This window comes from Hippopotamus amphibius, chromosome 3, assembly GCF_030028045.1.
Source record: "Hippopotamus amphibius kiboko isolate mHipAmp2 chromosome 3, mHipAmp2.hap2, whole genome shotgun sequence".
NCBI lineage: Eukaryota > Metazoa > Chordata > Mammalia > Artiodactyla > Hippopotamidae > Hippopotamus > Hippopotamus amphibius.
Window position 1 is genome coordinate 8,693,278 of NC_080188.1, and position 12,245 is coordinate 8,705,522.

The window sequence follows — 12,245 nt, forward strand, 5'->3', positions numbered from 1 at the left end:
CTCAAATATCTGGGAGAAAAAATGTTACATATGTACAAATTCATTTTAAAAATGGAATTAATTACAATCTTTTATAATGACATACATAAAGTATTGCTAAAGGAAAAGAAAATTTGAACATTTGAAGAGATAACTAACACACTAGGTTGGGGAAATGCAAAATATTTGGGTGAAACATACAACTACTTGGTGTAAAGCAAAACTCAGGTTTTTCGTTTCATTTTGAGGTTGTCAAAGACAGTTTTTTGAATACTCTTCATACATTCAGATATCCTGACAAGCATACCTTTGGTTATATTTTTAACTGATTAAACACATATATTTAGCAATTTATTTTCGGTTTCCATGGATCTCCTTGATGCAAGGTAACGTGTTGAGTGAGCCTCCCTGCTGGAAGACAGGAATTCCTAACTCCCCCTGAATGTTTTTAGCACTGGGGTGTATTTGTTCATTCTTTACCTCAGTTTTATCACATGAAATGGAAGAATGAGCCAAAGACCATCATAACTTGAAAGACCTTCATAAAGATTATAGTACAATAATGCAAAATGTTCCTACACTCATTCAAAAAACTTGCTAACTCAGGTGCAGCCAAAGGATTTGTCCTCAAGATGGAAATTCAGAACCAGAGCTGAGATCTGGCAAATAAAAGTGCATGTTATAAAAGCCAGGAAGGAGCCTTTTCTCACAAATATTTACACAGAGATCTCATGTGGCTGCAAATCTCTAAATGTCAAATACTAATGGCCGAGTGGGCTTTATTTCTTACCCTCAAAATAATCAACTCTTCACACTAATATCATTTCAAAGGGAATTTTGAAAATGAAATGAATAAAGTAGCAACTTCAAAATTAGGAACTAAGGTAGCTGTTTAATGTTCTGATATTTATGAAAAGAACTGCTCTGTTTGCTTAGCTTATAAATCTTAGCTTGTTTCTAGGAGTTTTCAATTTTGGTCTTGTTTTGTTTTCTGAAAATATATTTTTTTCAAAATAAGAACATTTTAGTAAAGACTATTTTGTGCCTTAAAAATATGCTAATGCAGGACTTCCTAGGTGGCGCAGTGGTTAAGAATCCCCCTGCCAATGCAGGGGACACGGGTTTGAGCCCTGCCGCAGGAAGATCCCACATGCCGCGGAGCAGCTAGGTCCATGCGCCACAACTATTGAGCCTGTGCTCTAGAGCCCCTGAGCCACAACTGTTGAGCCCATGTACCACAACTACTGAAACCTGCACCCCTAGAGCCCGGGCTCCACAGCAAGAGAAGCCACTACAATGAGGAGCCTGCGCACCACAATGAAGAGTAGCCCCCACTCACAGCAACTGGAGAAAGCCCGTGTGCAGCAACAAAGACCCAACACAGCCAATAACAAAATAAATCCAATAAATAAATAAATAAATTTATATAAAAAAATATGCTGATGCAAGTGGGTTGCCAACTTTGATCCTAAAGACTACCTTTGAGGGTAAAATTCACCACTCGATTTCTTTCCTCATTCACCTTGAGACCCACTGTCCCAATTTTAATATCAAGAAAGTTATCATTTTACTTTTAATAATGAACAAAATAATAATAAATATTGATGTTTTGTGTATAGTTGAAGGATCAGTTGAAACTAAAGTGTAGGGATATTGGAAAGATATTTATTTACTAGTTGCATGACCTTGGGAAGTTTATTTAACCTTCAGTTTCCTTGTTGTAAAATGGGGATAATAATACTTATTTACTTTATATGTTTCTTGTTAGTGTCAATTGACGTACTTTAATTCAACTATCATTTTTGAATACTTTGTACTCTGGGGATGGGCAGATGGATAGAATGTAGCCCCTGTGTTCCAGGAACATTCTGTTTTGGGGCAAAACAGTTGATTATTTTCCCACATTGGACAACTGACAGTTGTAATGTCACACACACAGAATCTTTGCCATTTATTCTTTTAACATGAACAAACATTATTCAATGGTTCATCACCAGAGGTTTCCCTGTTGCCTTCAAAGAAGCATAAAATGCTATTCTTTCTTCAATGTAGAGTTTTAGCTATAGGATAAGCTTGATACACTTGATAGTTGAACATATATACATTTACATATACATACAGAGTTTTTAGAGTAAATACTTTGTGTTTGCTGTTATTTATGTTAACACATTAATATATCTGTTCTTCCAAGTCCAGCAAACAATACCCCTCATTTGTGATTCTTCCTCCTTAGGCCCTCTGGAGTTTGTAACTTCCTTCTCCCTGCAGATTTGAAATATGACACTTATTGCATAGTATTTTATTTATTTCTCTTTCTGTCTGAATTCTCAGACAGTTTGGGATCTCAAGATCCAAGAGGAAAAAGTGTTTGAAGAAGAAGGTAGTGAATTAAAGAGTCACATATTGCGGAGAAATGTAGTACATTAAGAAAGGAGAAAGCATCTTGTTATGGCCAAATTAGGGGATCTGGTGATGTTGGCAAGAGGAGTTGTGAGGGTGAGAGTTCAGTGGGGTGTGAGAACCAGAAGCCTGAATGAAGGGAGTTAAAGAGAAAACTGGAGATAAGGAATCAGGAAAGAAGTACAGAGAAGCAGTCTTGGAGTTTTTTTATTAAAGCATTATGGATAATTCCAGAGGAAATATAAAGATTCTGGAGCCAGAGGATTTCTGGTTATTGCTAAGGTGGGACTTAGCTGCTACGTTGTGCCGGTCAGAGTGATCTGGTAGAGAAGAACGCATGAACTTTGACCTCTGGGAGAAGCCAGTGGATTTCACGCATTGACAAATGAAGATGAGCAGATGACATAAATACAGATGCTGAGGGCAGGTAGATCTAGCGAGAGGACAATTAAGTCATCTCTTCTCCCGCTTCTATTCTATTAGAAAATAAGATGTAGGGTCAATGTCTGTGATGGTTAATTTTGTGTGTCAAATTGACTGGCCACAGGGTGTGCAGATTAAACATTATTTCTGGGTGTGTCTGTAAGAGTGTTTCTGGATGAGATTAGCATTTGATTGGTGGACTCAGTAGGCTGCCTTCCCCAGTGTGGGTGGGTATCATCCAATCCACTGAGGGGCTGAGTAGAATAAAAGGCAGAAGAAAGAGGAATTTGCAAACAGGTTCATCTGTACCATTTTTCTAGATTCCACATATATGTGTTAATGTATGATACTTGTTTTTCTCTTTCTGACTTACTTCAGATGAACCTGTTTGCAAGGCAAAGATAGAGATGTAGGGAACAAACGTATGTACACCAAGGGGGGGAAGGGGAGGTGTGGGATAAATTGGGAGATTGGGATTGACATATATACACTAATATGTATAAAACAGGTAACTAATGAGAGCCTGCTGTATAGCAAAGGGAACTCTATTTCTACTGCTGTACAGTAGAAATTAATACAACATTGTAAAACAACTATACCCCAATTAAGAAAAAATAAATAAAAAAGAATTTTCCTTTTTTGTTTCTTGCCTGCATGGTTTGGGACATCCCATTTTATATCGCCTGATCCTGTTACTGGGATTTAAACCATAGGCTTCTCTGATTCTCAGACCTTCTGAACTGAATTGAATTACATCACTAGCTTTCTTAGGTTTCCATCTTACAGATGGCAGAAATTATAGAGGAATAAGCCTTCAGAATTGTGTGAGCCAATTTGCCACAATAAATAAATAAATAGACAAATAAATAAATAGATAAATGAATAAATACATAAATAAATATTATTAAAATCTGCCTGTCTATCTATCTACTTATCTATCTCCTACTGGTTCTGTTTTTCTGGAAAACCTTGACTAATACAATATCTGAGAGTCAGAAAGGAGAAGGCACATTGGAAAGAAGGGAAGAGAGTATAAGAAATACAACTGTCTTTTTTGGGGAGGAAGGCGGTGAATCGAGTATGGGATGTATTAGGGCTTCCAGATGTCAAGTGACAAAAAAATGCACAACATGAAAGTTGTGACTTAAGTTTCATTCGGGGCAAAATGAGGACTACAGCCTGAGGGACAGCCTCTCAGCTCTGATGAAGTGCTCCAAAGAGGTAGGGGAGGAAATCAGAATATCTGTGCTTTTGGTGAAGGGGGATTCATGCAGTCAAGCACGCCCGCCGTTTTGCAGAGGGCTGCTGCTAGTCAGGAGGAGCAGATATCTCCATTAATGATTTTAGTTTTTTTCTAGATATGAGACAATGCAAGAAATTAGGCTCATAAAATCTTCTCCTAGAAATATCTGTCTGAAGGCCTCTTCTGTCAGCTTTTCCAAGAGCAGAGAGTGCCTCACTCCTAATCTCCATCCTGAACTCCTTTCAAGGTGCTTTGAAGGTCCGTGACTATAGTGGCTAGTGACTTCATCTTTGTGGAGGCAGATGGCAAGTGACAATTTTTAGCTGGCATAGACGAGGCTAAAAAGTTCCTTATTGTTTGTGACGCTTGATGAAAAGTTGTGCGCTTTTTCTTTTATCACTGTTGGCTGTTCAGACTTAGGCTCATAGAAGACTCCTGTCTGAATTTAACCAGGGATTGGGGTTTCCTTTTAAAGTAAATGATGGAAGAAGACAAGGAACTGAAAGCATGTGAAAGGACGTGGAATAGTCTCTCTTCTATCCTTGATGATACTATCCAGTTTCAAGGCCTCAAATATCATTCATACATTAATATCTTCAAAATACTGTCATCCTGCCAACTTTGTCTCTAAATTCCATATGCACATTTCTGATTTTGCACTTGGATGTCTAATATGTATCTCAAACTTACCAGGTCTTAAACCAAAGTCCATAACTTCTTTGCAAAACTTACTCCCTCTCACATTCTTCCTCATCTCAACAAATGACAACTCTAATTCTCCTGCACAATATAAAATCTCAGAGCCACGGTTAAGTGTTAGCTTGCTCTCACACCTCACATCCTCTCCATTGGTTAATCTTGTTAGCTCTTCCCTCAGAATATATCAGAACAGGTCGCATCTCATTTCCTCTTCATTGCTACCAGCTTGCCCAAGCCATCACCATATCTTGTCTGCCTTTGTGCTCTCTGCTTCTAGCCTTACACACTGTACTCTAACACCAAGTCCATAGAAGAGTGGTTCCTGCCTTTGTTTGTGTTTCCTTTGATTGTGTGAAAACAACACAAAGCAGTCTCCATCATTACTCAGCTCAAAGTATGCTAATGGTTACTCATCTCACTTAGAAAAATAGTGAAGTCTTCAGACCAATAGGGGTGATCTTTCTAGCCCTTTCCTCTCTGACCTTATCTTCTACCACTCTCCTAGTGGCTCACACTCTACTGCAGGCACACTGGCCTGGTTGCTGGCCCTGGAATGTAGCAGTTAGTCTTTGTTTTGTTTTTCTGCAGTGACATTCCACCATGAAATTCTGTTTTCTTAGATATCTGCATGGCTGGCTCCCTGGTGAGGCTGACCCTGACTCTGCCACTAAACATAACACCCACTGCTCTTAACTTCTGTCACTTCCTAGCCTTTTACTTCTTTGTGTGTGATGCACAAAATTCACATTTTGGCCAAATGTCCTCATGTGTAAGGCAATGATTGACTAAAGCTGAGTGTCACTGTTATATGCAAATATTGAATTATATGCAAATATTATTTACTTTTTCATTTAAAATTTTTATTAATAAAAACATAGACATCAGTTTTACAAATCTTGACCTTACAGAACTGAAACAACACCTTCTCAGCATTGCCAGGTGCTAGATTGTTCCAGAGATACCATATTGTGTCTTTGTGATACTGAATAGATGCTTACTTTCAAGGACTACAATTTTTTTTCTAGCTCTGCTAACATAATGTAATTGTGTTGGTGATAGTCCCAGTAAGTTTTTAAGGTTTCACTCCTCAACATGAGAAAGTAGGTAAAGATATTTCATTTTTAGCTCCTAGATTAGAAGAATTTGTCTACATTGATGATGTAGTTTCATTGAAACTATTCCATAAATTGCAACTTTTATACTGCTAGATAAAAGACGCTTGCTGAATACTTTCAGAACCAAATTTGAGATTGTTTGTCTCACTTATCATATTTTGTTTCTGATATTTTTGCTCTACACAGTGCCTTAAGCAAAATGTTATTTTGTTCATACATCACAAGAAAACATGGATCTGGAAATACGGAAATGGATTGAAAACGTGGTTTAAAGATAACTAGATTCTCTCTCAACTTCTATTGGTGGCTCAGCTTGCATTGCATGGACACTAATTTTAGCCCTTCCCTGGTGTAGAATTCTGTAGAAATTGTTAAGTGAGAAATACACACACTATCAAGGTTTATCAAGTTTATTTGTAGTTTCCAGCTAATTGTTTTCTCTGCAAACAGAAGTCCATCCCCTTTGGTATTATATGTGAAGTACAGCATAAGACATTCTTTTGCTCTAGAATCTGCTTTTAAGCATATAATTGCTGCCATTCTGTTCTGTTAGAACTTATTGTATAAGAGCATAGCAAAACAATGACAAAATCTGTTGTGTGTTAGGATTTTGTCTTTGGCTGAAAAAGAACGCGGTCAACTGTCTCTCTGATAATGGCCAATGGTTCATTTATATTACACAGGGCTAGAATCACTTTATGAACACTCAACTAAAGGGTGTTATTTTCTATTCTGTAAATCTTTCTTCTAGCAGAATCATCATGTTGTTATCTGTGTAGAACTCAGAAATCTCTTTGCCAGCTGACAAAGAAAAAGATGCATTGCTGAGCTCATCATGAATCCATACGCTGTCAAACATCTTTTGAAAAAGCATCTGTTTCTGCATCTCCAAACACCTGATTGACCAGACTGAAAGGAATATATTTAATATTTCCACAGATTTTTGTGCGTATAGAAAAGTATAATGAAGAAAGAAAAGATGATTTTGATAATTTGTTTTCCAAAAGGAATTTTGAACCTGAGATTAATAAATTTTATAAATCTCCAAAATTCTTTCTCTTTCAGGGACTAAAAAAATTTGTCAGTTTGTGCTAATCAAATTGCATAAGATTTTTGTTTAATGTTTTAGCATCCTTAATGTCAAAACATTAAAAGATTTCTCTTCCAAAAGCATGTTTGGAGTCTTTCATTTTCTTGTTTGATTAGTGAGAACAAATGGTATTTTTTATACCTTATTTTTGTCTTATTCTTATATTCTGTATAATGTATACTCAAAAAGGATTTGTCACGCAAGCTGCTGTCTATGATTTTGGTGTCTATTCTACTTGTGAGATTTTGAGCTGACAGATAGATCCTTTGCTTTTAGATCCTCTTTCCAAATGATGAATAATATGCAAATGCATGTGTACTTGAAAGACGAATGGCAAAAATGGGGTTAAATAATTAAAAACTAAATACTGTTTTCAAAGGTTAATATTTAATTTTAAGAAAACTTTTAATATTAGAGTTCTTCCTTTTATTATTTAATCTTAATGTACTGTTGACAAACTGGATCTAATATTATTTTTAAAATTTTATAACTAATGCACTCTTCCAATCTTGTAAAAACTACAAATATAAGTACCTATTTATTTAACTAGCTAGAAGTTCTTAAAATTTGCTTTTGTTTGTAAAAGTAGTAGCTAGTACAACCACATTTAAATGCTACAATATGTTTTACTTCAATAATAGACAAATATATATCAAATGTCTGAGAACTGCAATAAATATATGAAATGAATCTTACCCCAACTTGAATATAGAATGTAAACCTATGGTTAAAGTTAAATATTAAGATATTAGCAGCAAATTTGAATTATAGTCTCTTTTCACCCTTGTGCACACTGGATATGATGGTAACCTATGTAATTATGTAATAATTATCCATGTGAATTTCAGAAACACCAGAATTTATACTGAAGGAATTATTCAGTCACTTAATTTTTAAAACCTCAAAGCTCAAGATGAAATGCCAGATTCAGCTCATATGCTAGAGCTGAGGATGAAATTAGATGCATTCTTACTTAAAACCATTAAGATACAATATACAATAGATAAAGATATATCTTTATATAGTATGAAGTAATAAAAGATATATTTTTACTGTTTACGTCTGTATTTTTGCCTGCCGAAAGTAAGCAAGCTTCATGTGAGCAAGTATTTTTTTTTCTGGTTTGTTCACTTCTTCATCCCTAATGCCCAGAACAACACCTGACATATTGATCTTTCTCAAAAAATATGTGTTGAACAAAGCAATGATGAATGAATTGTTTATAATAATCAGCCACCATTGAACCTAAGGAGGAATGTGCAGACACAAGACTAAAGAGAAGAACATGAAAAAATGGTCGGATCAAAATCCTAGAAGTCTTTGTGAAGTTCAAATATTTTTGGAGAAGGGTTAACAGAGGTAGAAAGTTAGAAGGATAGGAGGTGATGATGTTAAAAGTAGCACGATTAATGGTAATGACAAAGTATAGGGTGTGACATGAGGGTGGATGTTTGGGGCAGAGTAAGGGGCAAAGATAATTCTCAGTGAAGAGATTCAGAAGCTGAGAAGCCAGCATCCTAGATGAATGCTGTGAGCTCTGAGGGTATACTAGGCTCTCAATTTTGTCTCAACAGGTTTTTGAGATTTACTAGGAAAGCACATATGTCTGATGTTACTCACTGTGCACTGCTACAACTCCAGACTACACCAGACTTCTGCTTCCTCTGTACCTAGAATTACTTTCCCCATGTTCTGAGTCTTGTTAGAATAAATTTATGATGAAGAGACATAGAGGAGTATTAGTTAGAATATAGATTTCTTTGCTCTAAAAATACTCAGATAAAGTGCTTAAACAAGATAGAAATTTCTTTCTCATGAGACAGTTCAGAGGTAGGCAATTCAGGACTGGTAGAATGCCTCTATTCCTTGAGGTTTTCTGGGAACCCAAACTTTTTTGGTCTCATTGCTCCTGCATTGTGTCATTCAAAATGGTATGCAACCATATTTGATAGATCTACCCAATACCCAGGAGAGGAAACGGGGTTCATGATTGCATACTTTCTAGTGTCACCTGAAAGTATAATACTACACTTTTGTTCATGTGTCATTGGCCAGAAAGGCCATTAACTACTTGAAAGGGAGACGGGCTGTGGCCTATAGCTTGATAGCTAAGTTCCTAGCTAAAGTTTGGGGATTCTATTTCTAAAATAAGGGGAAAATGGATCTTAAGCACTTTTAGTTTTGAGTTTGTTGATGGCTATGGCGATGATGAAGCCACAAAAGCGATAGACCCCAACTGGTGATGTTTAACTTTTAGGAGGCCAGAGAGCCACTATTACTGTAACAAATGGCAAGATAGAGGGGCAGCTAAGTAGGACTGAGCTTTAGTGATGGTAAATAGACCCTTGTCTTTCGAGGGGAAAAATTGATGGGCAGTCAAGCAAGATATCATAAATGATGTCCTTTGTATTAAATCTAGGAATTCTTCAAAGGTTCTCTTTAATGTCTAAAACTGCTTTGTATGGAAACTGTATAAGCAGAAAAGGTCTAAAACTGAGCTGTATAAAGGGGAAGTTGGAGATGGTGACAATTGGATTGGAAATGGTATTTAGCTTTGTCTAGGACATCTATGAAATGAGCACAGGTGGCATGATGACTTGGAGAAAGAATCTGACAATGATAATTCTCAGAATTTTAAGATTTAATTAGAGAACAATAGTTCAAGTTTGTTATCAAGAAACTAAGATGGAATGGGTTTATGAGATGTTGTTATGATCTGTAACATAATATGAAGATAGTTATATTATTTATTAATAACACATGGCTTTAGAGCATGTCCATAATCAAATGTTACTATTAATTATAAAACACATTTTGGGTGCAAAAAGTAATTGATGTATTGGATTAAAAGAAAGCATATATTGCCACATAATTTATACATTTAAATAGAAGTGGCTATTTACTGCCAATTTTCTGTGTATTGCTCTGTTAACATCATGACTTCAGACTTGCCTTCATTCTACCATGATTATAGCAGGGTAACAATTTAGCCTTTTCCAAATATTCAAAGATTTTCCAATAGCTTTCAAAATGAAGAAAGTTAAAATGAAGATGAAAATAGATTCTAGACCATTTACATGAGGCTGCTGTCATTATAATTGAAATCAAAGATGAAAAATAGACTTTACTCCATTAGATTTAGCTCTGGACTTACTGTTCATAGAGATAGAAATAGAAACTATTTCATAAGATTCTCACTGATTATTAATTACAAATATACAAAGTTTCTAAAGATTTTTCTCCCTTTCTCACAATCCTTATTTAATTCATAAACTATGAAGAATAGCCCTTTCTCTCTGACATTTTGTGTTTCTCCTTAAAAATTTGTATTAAAATCTATTTTATTCTGATGACCATCCCAGTATTTGTGCATAATAATATCACAGAGTGAGTTTAAGTGAGAGGATGGAAGAGTCCTTCCAATGGTGACATTCCAACTAGGCCACATCCATGAGAATCAGACATTCTTTATGTTTATATTGTTTAAAAAGGCAGGACTAAATATCCTACCTTTGAACACTATGTTTTATCTTTACAAATATTGGTATATTATTTGACTTCTTTGAGGTACCATTTCCACATTTGAAAGGTGATGTTAATAATATGTACCTTGAAGTTTCGTTCTCAGAATTACAACATAACAAGCTACTTAAAAAATACTTGGTGAATCAATGAATTCCTGAAAAACATATGTAAAAGTTTTAGCACACAGACTACTTTCAATAACTGTTATTTCCTGCTAAGACAAATTTGTAAATGTTTAGAAAAAATATTGACCTGTTGCACTAACAGAAACTGTATTTGGTGGAAGAACAAGTCTTACGTGAATTTCATTTAGTTTTCTGCACTTAACGATATCGTACCATTGGACCTGTACACTCAAGAAGAGGACAGCCTGTGATCCTGAGCCACAAACACTGCAACACTGAGGAATCAAATAGCTTCCTTGGTTTGTGATGCCATTTTCTCTAACTGCTTAAGTAATATCAAAAGACCTTCCTTACACCGTCTATTTCATAAAAAGATTATGGAATATCGGAGAGAAACTGTGGAAGAACATTCATAAGCCACCCATAAATGTAGTTCTTCAAACTTTGTTTTCTACACTGTTTTGTATCCTCCCAATACTATAGTGTTTTTTGAAACTTTTTTTTCTCTTAGAGGGTAAGTGCTCTATGTTCAAGGAATGACATCCTGGGTCTAGCGCCACGCACACACCTCTGTATATAATGTAATTCTCACTTTAATTTCTTGTTCTCCATTATGCTTATGTTTGCAGGTAACTATGCTTCCAAGACTCCATTTAGTTTGTTCAATGGAAAGATTTCTTGGGGAATCAAATATTTCATTCCAATTTCTACTAAAGCTACAATTTAAATGAAATACCAAAACATAAACTATAGCATCATTCAGGGATTCACTTGTTCCCAGAGCCTTTAAATGGGCCATTATCAAGGTCACTGAGCTTGGATGAACTTTATCTTGTTGCATCTGAGCCTTGCATGTCTATAATAATCTCGAAGTATCGCTGAGGAGAACGTGAGTGTCTCTAAACCCAGCATTCGGTCAGATTTATTCCTAATGCAGGGATACATTTCTGTAACTTTTATTTTTTATTCTACTTATACCTAAAATCTTTTTTGAAAAAAATTGAAAAAGCTATAAACCTTTATTTGTTATCATGCTGTCTCAAATGTCTAATATTTCTCCCTATTTCATTAATTGCTTTAAAACTCAAGCTCAGAGTAGTGATCCTGTGTATATAGCTTTATTAATCCTAGTTTTGCTTTTGTCTTGTTTCCTCTCATGGGATAACCTCAAATCTTGATTAGTTATTTAAAAATCAATGTCTTATAAAGGGAAAATTGCTTTTATATCTTACTTTACAGTGTTTTGCTATACACAGCATTATTGGTTTAAATGAAGAAATGTTAACTGTTTAAATCACAAGTAAACCTTATGCATGGCTTATGTACAGCAGACTCAGCAGGCGTGGGCTACTGCATGGCAAAAATAAAAAAAATACACACATTAATAAAGTAATTTATCACCTACTTACTCTCCCAAATTCACTTAAAATTGGGCTCAATTCTGCTTATTGGCAGCTACTGTCCTATTCATTTGTTTTGTGCTTTTTTTTTTCTTTATTCTTTTTTTTTTTTAATAACATGATTTTAAAAGGCTGGTATTCAGAAACTTTAAAATTTCCAATTGGAGGTTAGTTATTCCACAATTCAAACAGTGGCCAGCTGTCCACTTATACTGATTAATGTGGATTTACTTTATTTACACCTTC